Genomic DNA, 15,679 nt, shown 5'->3' with positions numbered 1-15,679 from the left:
TATCACCAACAGTGGAATTGGGCAACTTAATGAAGATTGAAATGTGTCTAATGGATTTGTTATTCAGGTGGCATTCAACAACTACTTCATGTTATAAGTCAGTTTACAAACCATTCTGCTGTTACTGATATTGGCAACGCAGCACTAACAGCCTCCTATTACGCAGGCAGGTCCGCCTCTCGTGACATCTAATGGTCAGTCCCACATTACGTACATGTTTCCGTATACTTATGAGAAGGCAGTGTCTCTCTCCACGACTGCTACCTACCAAACCTCGAGACCAACCGCAACTGAACTTTGCACTAAGTCTTACATTTCATATGTCAGTGACTGCTGAGATATCAGTAATTAGCGACTGCTGACTATAAAATTTTTGAGAAAATGTGCTCTTTAATTATGTCCTTGCTTGGTAACAATAATGTAAATGGTGAATAACGGTATTTCTTTTCTTTAGTAATGATGTTTGCCAACGGCCTTGCCGCAGTGGTAAGACCGGTTCCCGTCAGATCACCGAAGTTAAACGCTGTTGGGCTCGTTTAGCTCTTGGATGGGTGACCATCCGGTCTGCTGAGCGCTGTTGGCAAGCGGGGTGCACTCAGCCCTTGTGCGGCAAACTGAGGGGCTACTTGGTTAGGATGTAGCGGCTCCGGTTTCATGAAACTGACACACAGCCGGGAGATCAGTGTGCTGACCACATGCCCCTCCATATGCGCATCCGGTGACGCCTACGGGCTGAGTGAGGATGACACGGCGGGCGGTCGCTACCGTTGGGCCTTCCAAGACCTGTTCGGATGGAGTTTGGCTCAAATGGCTCTGAGAACTACGGGACTTAACATCTGATGTCATCAGTCCAGTAGATTTAGAACTACTTAAACCAAACTAACCTAAGGACAACACAATCATCTATGCCCGAGGCAGGATTCGAGCCTGCGACCGTAGCGGTCGCGCGGTTCCAGACTGAAGCACCTAGAACCGCTCGGCCACACCGGCCGGCTCGGATGGATTTTAGTTTTAGTGATGATGTTTACACATTCAATTACATTTTTTCAAATAATGAATAACGATATAACGCTCATCGGTATTTTTTGGCCTGTCCACAAAATTGGCTGGAAAAGTCACATAGTTGAAATAATGCACAAAGCTGTGTAATGTACTATACATGTGTACAAAGGGGACACATCCCTGATAAAGATAAAACACAGAGGGACTGACGGAAGCAGAGCTGTTAGGAGGCATCAAGAGTCGTGCTTGGATGGTTCAGTCAGTATAACACTTGCCCCTGAAAGGGCATGGTCTCTGGTTCAATTCCCTGTTCGGTACGAAGTTGTTTTCTACCAAGAATTTTGTAATCAGCCCACGCTGCGCTTGCAGAGGGATAATTCATCTTGTAAAAGAAAAACTGGATTTATTTCTAGAGCACTACCGGTTGACACTGCTTCTGTGGCCTTGTTGGTAGTATTAATGACTAATGACGAAGAGGTGTTGTGTTTGGACCATAGTGACCACATCACAGACTGACGGGAAAAAAAATCGCAGCACCAAGAAGGAATTGTCCGACATAAACCACACAGACGACATAGACGTATTTCTACATCTGGAAAATAATGTCTATTCAAAATTCGCACCAGTCGCATAAGAGTGGCGCTAGTAACGCCCCAGTGAAGATACAAATCAAGTCTGCTTTAAATACACGTTGTATCTGTGTGAGCGGTAGTTACTTCTGAGATGGGACGTGGTAAACTGACGCAAGTCAAGAATGCCTTTAAGGTGGCAAAGGCGCCATTATCAGCATCTCACCGAGTTTGAATGAGATCATGTAACTGGATGTTCCTTCCGCGATATTGCAGACAGACTTGGGAGGTATGTAGGCACTGTACATGACCGCTGGCAACGGTGGTCAGGAGAATGTACGGTCGCAAGAAGACCCCGCTCCATACAACCACGTGCCACTACCAGGAGGGATGACCACTGTGTTCGGCGTATGACTCTGGCGCAAAATACAACATACTGCATCTGCAGGAGCAATTTGAGCACCGTGGCACAAGGAACTGTTTGAAGCTGGCTACATAAAAGGCAGCTCTGGGGCAGATGTCCTGTAGTGTGCATTCCACTGAACCCAAACCACCGACGTTTGCGACTTCCGTGGAATCAAGCGAGAGCTCATTGGAGGACAGGAGGGAGGTATGGTTCAAATGGCTCTGAGCACTATGGAACTTAACATCTGAGGTCATCAGTCCCCTAGAACTTAGAACTACTTAAACCTAACTAACCTAAGGACATCACACACATCCATGCCCGAGGCAGGATTCGAACCTGCGACCGCAGCAGTCGCGCGGTTCCGGACTGAAGTGCCTAGAACCGCTCGGCCACCACGGCGGCGGAGGGAGGTATGTTGTGTTTTCTGATGAAAGCTGGTTCTGCCTCGGTGCCAAAGACGGCCGTGTGTTGGTTAGGAGGCGGTCAGTGAGGCTTTTCAACCAACCTGTCTGTGTGCTGGACACACTGGACCTACAGCTGGAATTGTGGTCTGGAGTGCGATTTCGTATGACAGCAGAAGCACACTCGTGATCAACCCATGCACATTGACGGCAAATTTGTACTTCAGTCTGGTAAATCGACCTGTTGTGCTGACATTCACGAACAGTATTCCAGAGATAACGCTCGTTTACATACCGATGTTGTCACCCAACATGCTCTAGAAAGTGTCGACGTGTAATCTTGCCCTGTTCGATTACCAGATCTATCTCCATGTGACTTCTGGTTGTGGGGATATCTGAAAGATCGTGTCTATCATCGATGTATCTAGACTTTTCCAGATACCATATGACGATGTATCGCTCTGATTACACCGGATATGCTGCGAGCAACTGTGTAACATGCCGTGTTATGGATTCAGCATGTTGCTGAGTCTGGAGACCGTACTGAACACATGTTGTAACTTGTGACCATCTATATATTCAAATAAGGGTGTCCGTTTGCTTTTTATTTGTAATTCATACGTACCTACAATTTTATTCCGATTTTGATGAATTTTGGAACACACACGTATGTGAAACTTCCTGGCAGATTAAAACTGTGTGCCGGACCGAGACTCGAACTCGGGACCTTGGCCCTTAGGCGGCAAGTGGTCTACCAACTGAGCTACCCAAGCACGACTCACGCCCGTCCTCACAGCTTTACTTCTGCCAGTATCTCGTCTCCCACCTTCCAAACTTTACAGAAGCTCTCCTGCGAACCATGCAGAACTAGCACTCCTGAAAGAAAGGATATTGCGGGGACATGGCCTAACCACAGCCTGGGGGATGTTTCCAGAATAAGATTTTCACTCTGCAGCGGAGTGTGCGCTGATATGAAACTGTGTGCCTTGCCCGCGAAAGGCAAAGGTCTCGAGTTCGAGTCTCGGTCCGGCACACAGTTTTAATCTGCCAGGAAGTTTCATATCAGCGCACACTCCGCTACAGAGTGAAAATCTCATTCTGGACACACGTATGTAATATATAAAACGGAAAGGCTGTTACCAAATGATCTCTACACGTTCTTGGCAGATTTACTGACTGTAATTCTTATCGCGAGAATAAATTACAGCGGCAGTACCCGCCTTGAAATAGTACCATCAGACGTCACTAGATAGTGGGGCGAGCGAAAGCTCGAGAATTTTACGAAAACATGATTGTAAACTCATATTTACGGATTAGGTGCCGTTGTTACATATGACATACCCTCGAAGATATTTTAGCCTATGTTCCACAGTTATTTTTGTTATTAAAAAAATCCATAGTGCCATACAAACGCTAAGGCAGGTCGTGGACATAGCACCAACAAAAGTCACTTTCTGTAGCAGATATTTAACATCCCGGGAACGCCGGGCACTGCAGCTAGTATCCTTATAAACGAGTCAGAACCACCGTTATCATGTTTTTGATCGTCGTCCTCTTTTTCCTGCACCCACACCGCATTATGTTTACAGCACACTCTAATTTCAAGGCAAGAGGAATATCAGTGTCTACATAAGATTTCGTAATCTGGCTTGAAACACATTCGTATGTAATATATAAAGCGGAAAAGCCGTTACCAAATAATCTCCAGGTGTTCTTGGTGGATTTAATGACTGTAATTCCTATCGCGTGAATAAATTACAGATGCAGTACCCGTCTTACAGCACCATATTTTCATCTGGTGGCACAAAAGATGGTTGAAATGGCTCTGAGCACTATGGGACTTAACTGCTGTGGTCATCAGTCCCATAGAACTTAGAACTACTTAAACCTAACTAAACTAAGGACATCACACACATCCATGCACGAGGCAGGATTCGAACCTGCGACCGTAGCAGTCGCGCGGTTCCGGACTGTTTGGCCTAGAACCGCTCGGCAACTCCGGCCGGCTCTGGTGGCACAAAGTGGCTCTGCAGCACTCTGAACATCGTCAGTTTAAATGTAATCGCCCTGAATTATAAGTAATACCAATAGCTATAGGCATAGCACAAGATATAATGCGCTTAACTGCTTTGTAGTGACTTTCATGTAGTGGTCATTAAACTACAACCGAACAAACACATATGGTATGGTCATTTTGCTCTAAAAGGGAACAACAACAATCAGAATTTCAATAGATGTACAAAAATTAATTACTTATGTAGGTTCCTCAATGTTGAAGTGTGCATGTTGATACGAACTCCCATACAAAAAAGAAAAATGAAAAGTAGAACAGAACGAAGGACAGTCTGGAGTTTTATAAAGAACTACTCTGTTCAGAATTTCTTCGCCGTGTTGGAAGACGATGGGGGAAGAAACCTCTATAAATTAAGACACTTCGCTTAATTTGCTTAAAACCCTACATACACTGAGTATCAACAGGAAAAGTAAATACTTTAGGATGTAGTAGCATAGGGCCGGCCGGTGTGGCCGTGCGGTTCTAGGCGCTTCAGTCTGGAACCGCGTGACCGCTACGGTCACAGGTTCGAATCCTGCCTCGCGCATGGATGTGTGTGATGTCCTTAGGTTAGTTAGGTTTAAGTAGTTCTAAGTTCTAGGGGACTGATGACCACAGATGTTAAGTCCCATAGTGCTCAGAGCCATTTGAACCATTTTTTTTTTTTTGTAGTAGCATAGACTAACTCGAGTAGAGCAAGTGTCCAACTTTTATTGGTTAGAAACACACAGCTGATAGAACATAACCCAAGAAAGTACTCACAGAAAGGGTTAAGCAAAGACAGACGAACTAAATTCGAAGCTGATTTTCATAAAATCAGCATCGGATTTCATTGCACTTCTGAATTCTCTCGGCAACATCACGTGTAGCTCTTTTGAGGTCGCCTGTTGTTCTTTTATGAAATTAAAACACGTGTCTGGCCATCCAGGGGTGGCATAAAGTTGGTGGGCGTATTGACCTCTGAACCTTTGAACACGGCGCACTCATCGATCAGCACAATTCCCCATGTGCGTCTTTTCAGTGGTACATTTGGCCCGACTTCATTTTTATGGATGAAACTGCTCGACCGCATTGAACCGCGCAGGTGGAACAGCTCCTTCAGCGAGAGGATATTCGGCGAATGGACTGGATTGCTCGTTACCCCTGCCTAATTCCCAACGAGCACGTATGGGATGCGCTGGGCAGACGTGTTGTAGCACGTCCACATGCACCAATGTTCCAACAGTTGTCAACAACTCTGGAAAGCCCAACTAGAATAACTCCATACCAACCATGTGGCCAGCGTGGGATCACGTTGGAGAGCATGCCTTGCCATCCATGGTGATCAAACATTCTATTAAGAACACTAACTTGCTGTCTGTAATGTCCAGAGGGCCATCATAAATCGCCGTGACCCCAGTGTAATTGTCTTTGAACAAAAGTGCCACTTCTGTTCGTCTGATCTTGTATTTCTTTCCGGTACCTTCTGTACTACACTGTGGCAACTCTTTCTATGTATCCGTCAAGTTTCATGGTGCTATGTTAGTTGACAGTGCCACAACATGAGAACGTTACTTTCGTTCTTAAGTCTTGCACATAGGTGTTTTTTCGTCGACGCGTCACGCGTCAAGAACACCACCAGGTAGCATTAAGCCTTGCATTGGGCAGTAGTCATCACGTTTTGGTTCATCGCTGTATTGTAATGTTGTAAGTATGTCGGATAATATGTAATAGAGGAACTGAGTGTCGTAATGTTCCCAGATGAAATAAATCCATTAATAAATGGTCGAACACGCGAATTAATCTCGAATACGCTCGTGCATTTCTCTCACGACATCCTTCGCAATGGAGGAGGCAATCAGGTAGATACAGAATGTCGTGGCTTCTAAGAAGCAATTTACTCATTACCACTCCATCTTTTATTAATGTACGTGACTACATTGAGAACGTCTTGGTAGGATGGATGAAAAATGTTGCTCTGGCTCGAGACTAATGTGGAGGAAACTTTAGGTGTGCCCCAGGCAACTTCGTTGGAAACCTCATTCATGTACTACATTAATTATTTGGCATAAAATGGTAGTAGTAACCCCACACCTTTTTCCAAATGATCTAATTTTCTATAATGAAGTACTGTCAGGAAAAAGGTGCTCAGATATTCATTCAGGATTTGATAAGATTTCAAAGAGACGGAAACATTGCCAGCTCGTTTTGAATGTATAGAAATATAAAACTGTGAAATTTAAAGTATGATAAACTGTAGTATCCTATGACTAAAATATCGAGTAGTCGTCACTGGAATCACTCAACTCAAACCAGTATCTGGGAGTAATAATTTGTGGGGATATGGAATGGAAAGCTCACATAATTTTAGTCATAGGTAAAGCGGGTGATAGGCTTCGGTTCATTGGTGGAATACTAATAAAATGCTATCAGTCTACAAAGGAAATTGTTTACAGAACACTTGCGAGAGACGTCCTAGACTATTGCTCCAGTACATTGGACGAGTAGCGTATCTATCGGACTTTGATTCATATTTCTAGTTTCTGCTGGTAGTCAGCGCTGCAGTCGTCGTACTGCACTCACGGCGCTTGACTACCAGGCCGTGGCGAGAAATTAACAAATGAAAGAAAGCAGGAAATTACATTTAAAAAATTTACAGTTTTATATGATCAGTAATCCAAGATGTCAAAGCTATCTCGGTTGTGACTTATAACCCCCCTCCCCCCCCCCCCTTACTCCTACTGTCTGGAAACAAATACTGTGGGGGTGAAAAACCACAAACCTCCCATAGGGTAGAGGTGATAACGTGGTGATGGACAGAGAAAGGGTGGAAGAGGAGGTGGGCATAGGGACGACGATGATGATGATGAGATGGACAGACAGATATGGAGGCTCGATGTGGACAGAGACAGGATGGATTGATAGAGGGGATGATGGTGGGGGGGGGGGGGGAGAAAATGAGGACAGAGAATAGGGGGGAAGGAAGAGATGGACTAATAGAAGATTGGAATAAATAAAATCCAGACAACGCTGGGTTTCTCAGATAGCTGCTTCATAAAGAAGGAAGTGTATTGCATATTTAATGTACAGTAACGAAAGCAATTTCAAAATGAGTCTATTCCTTGGTCTCCTCAGAATTTATCATTACTGTTTTACAAGAAACTCTTACTAGAGTATCGAACACATTTTCCGATTGAATCTCAGGCTAAATGCTTTCATGAAACTTTTTTTACAAGCTCCTGAATTACCATAAAAGATTCTAGTGTGACACTCGTTTGACTCGACGAGCTTTCTAAAAGACCAGCACAGATACACATCGCCACGAAGAACATACACTCCTGGAAATGGAAAAAAGAACACATTGACACCGGTGTGTCAGACCCACCATACTTGCTCCGGACACTGCGAGAGGGCTGTACAAGCAATGATCACACGCACGGCACAGCGGACACACCAGGAACCGCGGTGTTGGCCGTCGAATGGCGCTAGCTGCGCAGAATTTGTGCACCGCCGCCGTCAGTGTCAGCCAGTTTGCCGTGGCATACGGAGCTCCATCGCAGTCTTTAACACTGGTAGCATGCCGCGACAGCGTGGACGTGAACCGTATGTGCAGTTGACGGACTTTGAGCGAGGGCGTATAGTGGGCATGCGGGAGGCCGGGTGGACGTACCGCCGAATTGCTCAACACGTGGGGCGTGAGATCTCCACAGTACATCGATGTTGTCGCCAGTGGTCGGCGGAAGGTGCACGTGCCCGTCGACCTGGGACCGGACCGCGGCGACGCACGGATGCACGCCAAGACCGTAGGATCCTATGCAGTGCCGTAGGGGACCGCACCGCCACTTCCCAGCAAATTAGGGACACTGTTGCTCCTGGGGTATCGGCGAGGACCATTCGCAACCGTCTCCATGAAGCTGGGCTACGGTCCCGCACACCGTTAGGCCGTATTCCGCTCACGCCCCAACATCGTGCAGCCCGCCTCCAGTGGTGTCGCGACAGGCGTGAATGGAGGGACGAATGGAGACGTGTCGTCTTCAGCGATGAGAGTCGCTTCTGCCTTGGTGCCAATGATGGTCGTATGCGTGTTTGGCGCCGTGCAGGTGAGCGCCACAATCAGGACTGCATACGACCGAGGCACACAGGGCCAACACCCGGCATCATGGTGTGGGGAGCGATCTCCTACACTGGCCGTACACTACTGGTGATCGTCGAGGGGACACTGAATAGTGCACGGTACATCCAAACCGTCATCGAACCCATCGTTCTACCATTCCTAGACCGGCAAGGGAACTTGCTGTTCCAACAGGACAATGCACGTCCGCGTGTATCCCGTGCCACCCAACGTGCTCTAGAAGGTGTAAGTCAACTACCCTGGCCAGCAAGATCTCCGGATCTGTCCCCCATTGAGCATGTTTGGGACTGGATGAAGCGTCGTCTCACGCGGTCTGCACGTCCAGCACGAACGCTGGTCCAACTGAGGCGCCAGGTGGAAATGGCATGGCAAGCCGTTCCACAGGACTACATCCAGCATCTCTAGGATCGTCTCCATGGGAGAATAGCAGCCTGCATTGCTGCGAAAGGTGGATATACACTGTACTAGTGCCGACATTGTGCATGCTCTGTTGCCTGTGTCTATGTGCCTGTGGTTCTGTCAGTGTGATCATGTGATGTATCTGACCCCAGGAATGTGTCAATAAAGTTTCCCCTTCCTGGGACAATGAATTCACGGTGTTCTTATTTCAATTTCCAGGAGTGTATTAAACATCTGTGATAGTCATATCTTGGTTTATTAATCATATTACCAATCGCGTTTATATGCGATTTGAATACTTCGTTTCGTCTTTATTGCGACATTTGTTTGCCCCTTTGGCAACAAATATATATCCTTTACCTTTGTTTGTATCAGGTTTACTTCTGATTCGTACTTACTTCTGATTCTTCCCAGTGTTTTGTTGTTTAAGAACTAACCTCAGTTTTCTCTTGCTCAAAATATGCCTCAAATGTTTTGACCTGGACTATGCTCTGCAACTGGCTTATACTCTGTAATATGCATTTGTTCTTCTGATTGTTCTTTCCTTTGCATGCTATGCCAGATTTCTAAATATTCTCTGCCATACATGCAACAGTTACACAGACATATTGGACCTTCAGCAAATCTTTTGGGTTTTACTCCTTTTCCTACCTCCAAATCCCTATCTCTCTTTTTTGTTCTTTTATTTCACTGTGTGTGATAAGGACTTTATTCCTTTCATCTTTATTTAACACACTAGTCAACATCTTTTCCCATGCACTGCTACACAGTCAAGAATTCTGTTTTCTCAATTTTAATGTCTCTACATGTTCTTTTACGAGACTACTCACTAAAGCCTCTGATTAAATGCAATAAATCTTTCCTGCTGAGGATTTCAAGTGTTATCATTACTAATTTAGATCGACAGAGGTCACAGTCCGCTGAGAAAATCTTTAATACTGTTATGTTTGAAATAATGATTTTAATATTGTTTCATTTAACGTTAACACCATACTCGTCACTCCTATTAAGTCAGTTTGCTATTTATCAACGTTTAAATGAGCAGCACGTTGCCCAACTCATAATCTATCATGTATACATAAATTGTAACAGACTGAGTCGTTCCACATCCTTTCGACAAAAATCGTGTAAATTATCTGTGGAACATGTACATAACTAACATTGGTGCGCCGTTGTTTACTTGTTCCTTCTCATTGCTCTCTCTCCTGTTGACGCAGTGACCATGGAGTAACAGGCACCTTGTGCACTCTCTAAACCGAGGACTCGTTTGTGCACGCCCTGGCCGTGACTTCGTACCGTGCTGCTCCATGAAGGTCTGCTATGATTACGAATTTCTCGCAAACACTCACTCTTCGACACTGAAACTGAGTTGTGTCCTCGTCGTCTTCTGATTTTCTCTCTTCCACTGCCGTCCAACTCTTCACGATGATTAGTTCTTCATTCTTCCACTGACTACTAATGACCTATTTAACTTCATAGTGCACAGTTTGCAACACTTAACTTTACTAATATATCGTTTCTCTTATCAGTCACTGTTCACTGTATACTGTTCATTTCCCTATGCGCAATCAAATTGGTTCAAATGACTCTGAGCACTATGGGACTTAACATCTGTGGTCATCAGTCCCCTAGAACTTAGAACTACTTAAACCTAACTAACTTAAGGACATCACACACATCCATGCCCGAGGCAGGATTCGAACCTGCGACCGTAGCGGTCGCGCGGTTCCAGACTGAAGCGCCCAGAACCGCTCCGCCGCCACGGCCGGCTATATGGAATGTTCCACATTATATTCTGATCATAAGTTGGCAGTCCGCCAGAAAGAATTTCCCATTCTCAACAGGGAAATGCGTCCTCAGCCCGTGCATCTGCCTGTACGTAAGACAACTAACTGCATTCACCCGTAGGCGTACTTGACTGCAGTAACAGCTAGCTAGTGAGGTGTTGGATATCACACCTGTGTGTGCATTATCCGGGAGCTGATGCTGGAAGGTATCGGTCTATCGGTCTTCTACAAACTTTTTTCCCCTTCTCTTCATTCCTGTGGACATGTGCTACCTGGAAATAATAATGATTGGTTGCTGCACTTTAAGCTTCATTCACCAATTAAAATTTCTGGATACCATTTCGAAAACAGATTAGGAGTAGCCCTCTAGATGAATCAACAAACATCACTTTGAAGTTACAAAAACAATTTTGTCCACAGCCTGTACTGTTATCCACATTATTAAAAAAAGTTTTTTATGAGGTATTGCAGCACTGAATCTACATATAACCTGAAATCTGAGAGTCGACGCTTTCGTGAGCTGCAGTAAAGATCATCTGCAAACATTCAGAAAGCTTGGTCCTTGTAATTTATCGTAATTGGTTCAAATGGCTCTGAGCACTATGGGACTCAACTGCTGTGGTCATAAGTCCCCTAGAACTTAGAACTACTTAAACCTAACTAACCTAAGGACAGCACACAACACCCAGCCATCACGAGGCAGAGAAAATCCCTGACCCCGCCAGGAATCGAACCCGGGAACCCGGGCGTGGGAAGCGAGAACGCTACCGCACGACCACGAGATGCGGGCTTTATCGTAATTATTTTACTATAGATTATTACCAAAAGTAGCTGACAAAGACAGCTGAATGTCTGACTATTATTGTACCATGTCCTCGGGTGACAGTGTAACAGTATTATCGGTATTATCTATATTGGTCTTATCTAAATTATTTTTCTGTTTTTACTTAATGTGACTCCTGCATAACTATGCTCTTTGATGTAACATCGAAGTAAATGCTTTGTTTTTTATTTATGATAATTTATGAAATTGTAATTAACCTATGAGTATAATTTCAAAAGAAATGTGCTGTAAATGAATGTAAAAGCTAAAAATTTAATTGTAATACTGGTTCATGCATTGGGAAAGTAGGTTTGCAGTCTCGTAAAACTTGAAGGGAAGTCCCTCCGCAACGAACTGGCTAGGCGAAAATAGAAAAGGTGGATCTGGTGGTCGACTTGCAAGGCCACTGTGTGGCGTGAGTCAGTCGGTGGCTAGCAGGCAATTGTTGCGCATGTTGTGAACTGAAAGAGGAGAGGAGAACTGTAAGATTATATAATATAGCCTCGGATGCGGAAGTAATGCGGCTTATTATTGATGGCATACATCCGTTAGCTCTGTACTACGAAAATACGACGCTAAGAAGAGAATTTTCAGAGCTCGTCACACAGGAAGAGCCATGGATACTTTTGCGGCCGTATTTTGAATAGCACAGGAGATCGACGCTGCCATCACCTTAATCTCACATTAGCAGCGGAGTACTGTATAATAATTCTGTGTTCTGCAACCTTTGCGTTTGCCACCGTATTTGGGCCCAATCCCAAGTGCTACGATGAATCCGAGTGTGCTGTTGTACTGAAATGAAAAGTGATTATTATGTTAACAAAATTTGTAGAGTTGTAAGGTACATAATTGTTTAGTAAGCGTAAGTTCTGAAATACTCCACGTAGTTTTCATGAACGGACAGTTAAAGGATTCAATTCAAAGTTTATCGTCTTGAGGTTGAATCTCTTTTGTCTATGTTTGCTTTAACAATACACATGTTTTTGGATGAGGTCCGCCTTTAGCAAAACACAATTTGGTTTTTTGTCCCATAAATCGTAATTTTGGCATAAATATTTTGTCTACATTAAGTTGTATACGATTGTAAATGACAAAGTGTGAAGAAAAACAGACACAGTAAAAACGTAATACATCAGGAAAACCACACGATGCGGTAAGAAGGTATGAATACATAATTTTATGTGCTCTTCAAAAATCTGTAATTACGATTTAAAAACTAATATTTACATGCATATAAACAGTAAAGAACAGTCATTATGTTTAATAGCCATGAAATAAAAAAAACCTACTGATAATGCTGCAACTTCAGTGAAACGTGCTTGTGACAAAAAACAAAATTGTGTTTTGCTAAAGGCGGACCCCTTCCAAAAACATACGTAGAATTCAAAGATTGTTTTGACTGAAAAAAAGAGTGTTTACGATTTTGTGTGTAATGGTTAACAGTGTTTTCCATTCTGTGTTGTAACTACCGATGAATTAGTTTCTGGGACCCCATGATGGTTGTTTAGTCAAATCTAAATGTCATATTAAAAGAACAGCTATCAAAAATAAGCGGCTGGCTACAATTATTCAAACTATACTAGATCCAGGTGCCACATTCTCTATTTGAGCTAAATAACGTAAGATGGTAAATATTCCTCGAGGATGCAAACTTATAATTAATACAAAAATACGATTAATTCATAACTATTTCGATAGTAATAATTTCTTATAATTAAACTGACGAAACAGCCTCTTGTCCATGTCAATAGTGCACTACCATTAGTAATCATTTACCTGTAATTAAAATCACTTTCATAATGTAATGTGCAGATAGTAAGTGTTACTGAGAGCAAGTTTTTGCCTAAACACATTAATACCTCGCCGGTGTCAATTCACTGGAACGTTACTTACTAAACTGTGCTACTGTCCTGTATTGTATCAGCAAAACAGAAGTTTAGTATCAAGTAAAGTCAACCCACATAGTTAACTTACGTTATGAATTGTGCAAGTACTGAACATAACTTTGCCTAATTATGCTGGCTACCGTTTCTTGCTACGTAAGGCTCTGCAACCATAGGTTGGTGATGGCTCGTTACGTAAAAAAAATTGTAGTTTATTCTGGTATGATCGTTAAGAAAGCGATAAAGGGCAGTGAAATGCTTGCTGGAGGAACTGAAATCTGAGTGCCATGTGGCAGTAGTCTCCTTAATAGCGAGGAATTTGTTAGAAGGGCAGTAGCCCACTAGATGACGTTCCATTGAAAAGAGGTCGTATCGTATCTGCGCCCGCAATGGACGAGTAATCGTTTCTCTGGTCAAACGGTTAGTCAGTCCGTTCCCTGGGACACCTACGCGCGGTTACAGACTGAAGCGCTTAGAACCGTTCGGCCACACCGGCCGGCAGATAGCTGTTTGAAACAGTTCAGACAATTGTACACCATAAGCGTTGACATCGAAAGCACAGAAGACGAGACGAAGATATTTCCTGTCTTATTTGCTTTGCTCCCAGACAACTGCAAAATATATACGATAGACTTTTTCTGGACTGAAAAATAAGATGCCTGGGTGGTCACCGATATCTGCAGAGCTAGACGGAAACTGTTACGGTTTCATGGATACTGGTGTAACTAATACGTATGACTGTAATACGCAAATGTACTTCTTGTAAACTGTTCTGTTCCGTCTAGACTATACTTTGAGATCTGCACAGATATTCAGTTCTCTTTTGAAACAATTCCTGCATTACATAAAAACATTTAATTGTTAACTTATATGTACAGTCATTAATATGAACTGAATTGAGAAGATCCCAAATATGTACAGTCGTCTATTTACCATTTCTTATTGTGTTGTCAGTAGGAATATTATAACATACTACCTCTTTGTTTCCTGCGCTACATTTTGTCTTGTTTGCTCTTTTCATTATACTGTGATTCTAAACCTTGTTTTATGTCGAATTAGTACTTCGTTAAGCCTATTTAACTTCGTACGACGGTACAACTAACTAATGTCTATTTTAAATTGTCAACTGCAATCTGTAATATAATATTTCTAGTGCTGATGTGCCTGTATGGGTACGTTATGGAAGCCAATAAAAAAACTATTTCATCGAAACATCCCTTTCCTGTTACAATTTTGTCTTCAATCTATGCCTGTGAAAGAAAATACAAGAAGTAGGATTAACACAGGTAGGGGTAGGTATAAAGAAGAAGAACGATTGTTTTGCCACAGGTGTGCTGTAATGGTTCTGCACAGAGGAGGAAAGGTCATGAAATTCGGACTATTTGGTCCATCAGTGGATGGGAAATCCTGAAAGGTGGAATGTTTTTATAACCAGCGCGCCACGAATACTATCGAAGGTTGGCAATAGGAAACTAAACTTCTCATAAAATCAAAAATATCCAAATGTATGCCTTCTAGTAAATAAGCTGGAGGAGGAAGCATTACATTTAAAATCAGAGACGATTCTATTGGCCTGCCTCTTAAAAAAAAAGTGGTACATAGATCTTGACAAAAGGTTGGCAGATTATGTAAAATATATGTAACGTGTCTGAGGATTGAAGACGTCGTTTAAAATGTCTGGCTTTCTCATACAATATTGAGTAAGCAATTAAAATTCATGAAGTAATAATAATCTACTGCAGTAACGTTGTAGAAAGAAAAAAATAAAGAAAATAATACATTTAATCATGATTATGTACATTGCCAGTCCTATGCCTAGATGATACGCGAAGGCAAGTTTTTATTGCAAAAATGTCGGCAAGACTCCCAATTGATGCAGCTCGCTTTGACGGCTGAAATTTTCTGGGCGCAAACATCACGCATACGTCACAGGGCGGAATACCACGACTGTCTTAGGCGAGTTCCTGGCAAATTATCTCTAAGCTCATTTCAAATGAGAATCCAACCCGGCGGGTTGACAATCCCGAAAGGCTGTAAGTCGTATATGAATGAGATGTCAACAAGAAAATTTCACAGAATGTCACTGAAATTTGGTTTTAGTTCAGCAAAGTACTTATGTTTGAAATCAATCACATTTTAGTTTGGCGCATTATGCCGAACGGCTCTCTGGTGTGCAGACTCAATTCCGGAAGTGCGGGTATAGAAGACCTGTCAAATGCATATCAACGGCTACCCAAATATCAAA

General features: G+C 43.2%; 1 protein-coding gene across 1 annotated transcript in view; it reads right to left on the bottom strand.

Annotated features, from left to right (window-relative positions):
• Positions 1–15,679, bottom strand: part of LOC126184945 (organic cation transporter protein-like) — a 382,199-nt gene that overhangs the window by 186,985 nt on the left and 179,535 nt on the right. The window lies entirely within an intron of this gene.

The sequence above is a fragment of the Schistocerca cancellata genome, chromosome 4, assembly GCF_023864275.1.
Source record: "Schistocerca cancellata isolate TAMUIC-IGC-003103 chromosome 4, iqSchCanc2.1, whole genome shotgun sequence".
NCBI lineage: Eukaryota > Metazoa > Arthropoda > Insecta > Orthoptera > Acrididae > Schistocerca > Schistocerca cancellata.
Note: the sequence above shows the minus strand (reverse complement) of the source record. Positions and strands in the feature narration are given on the sequence as shown.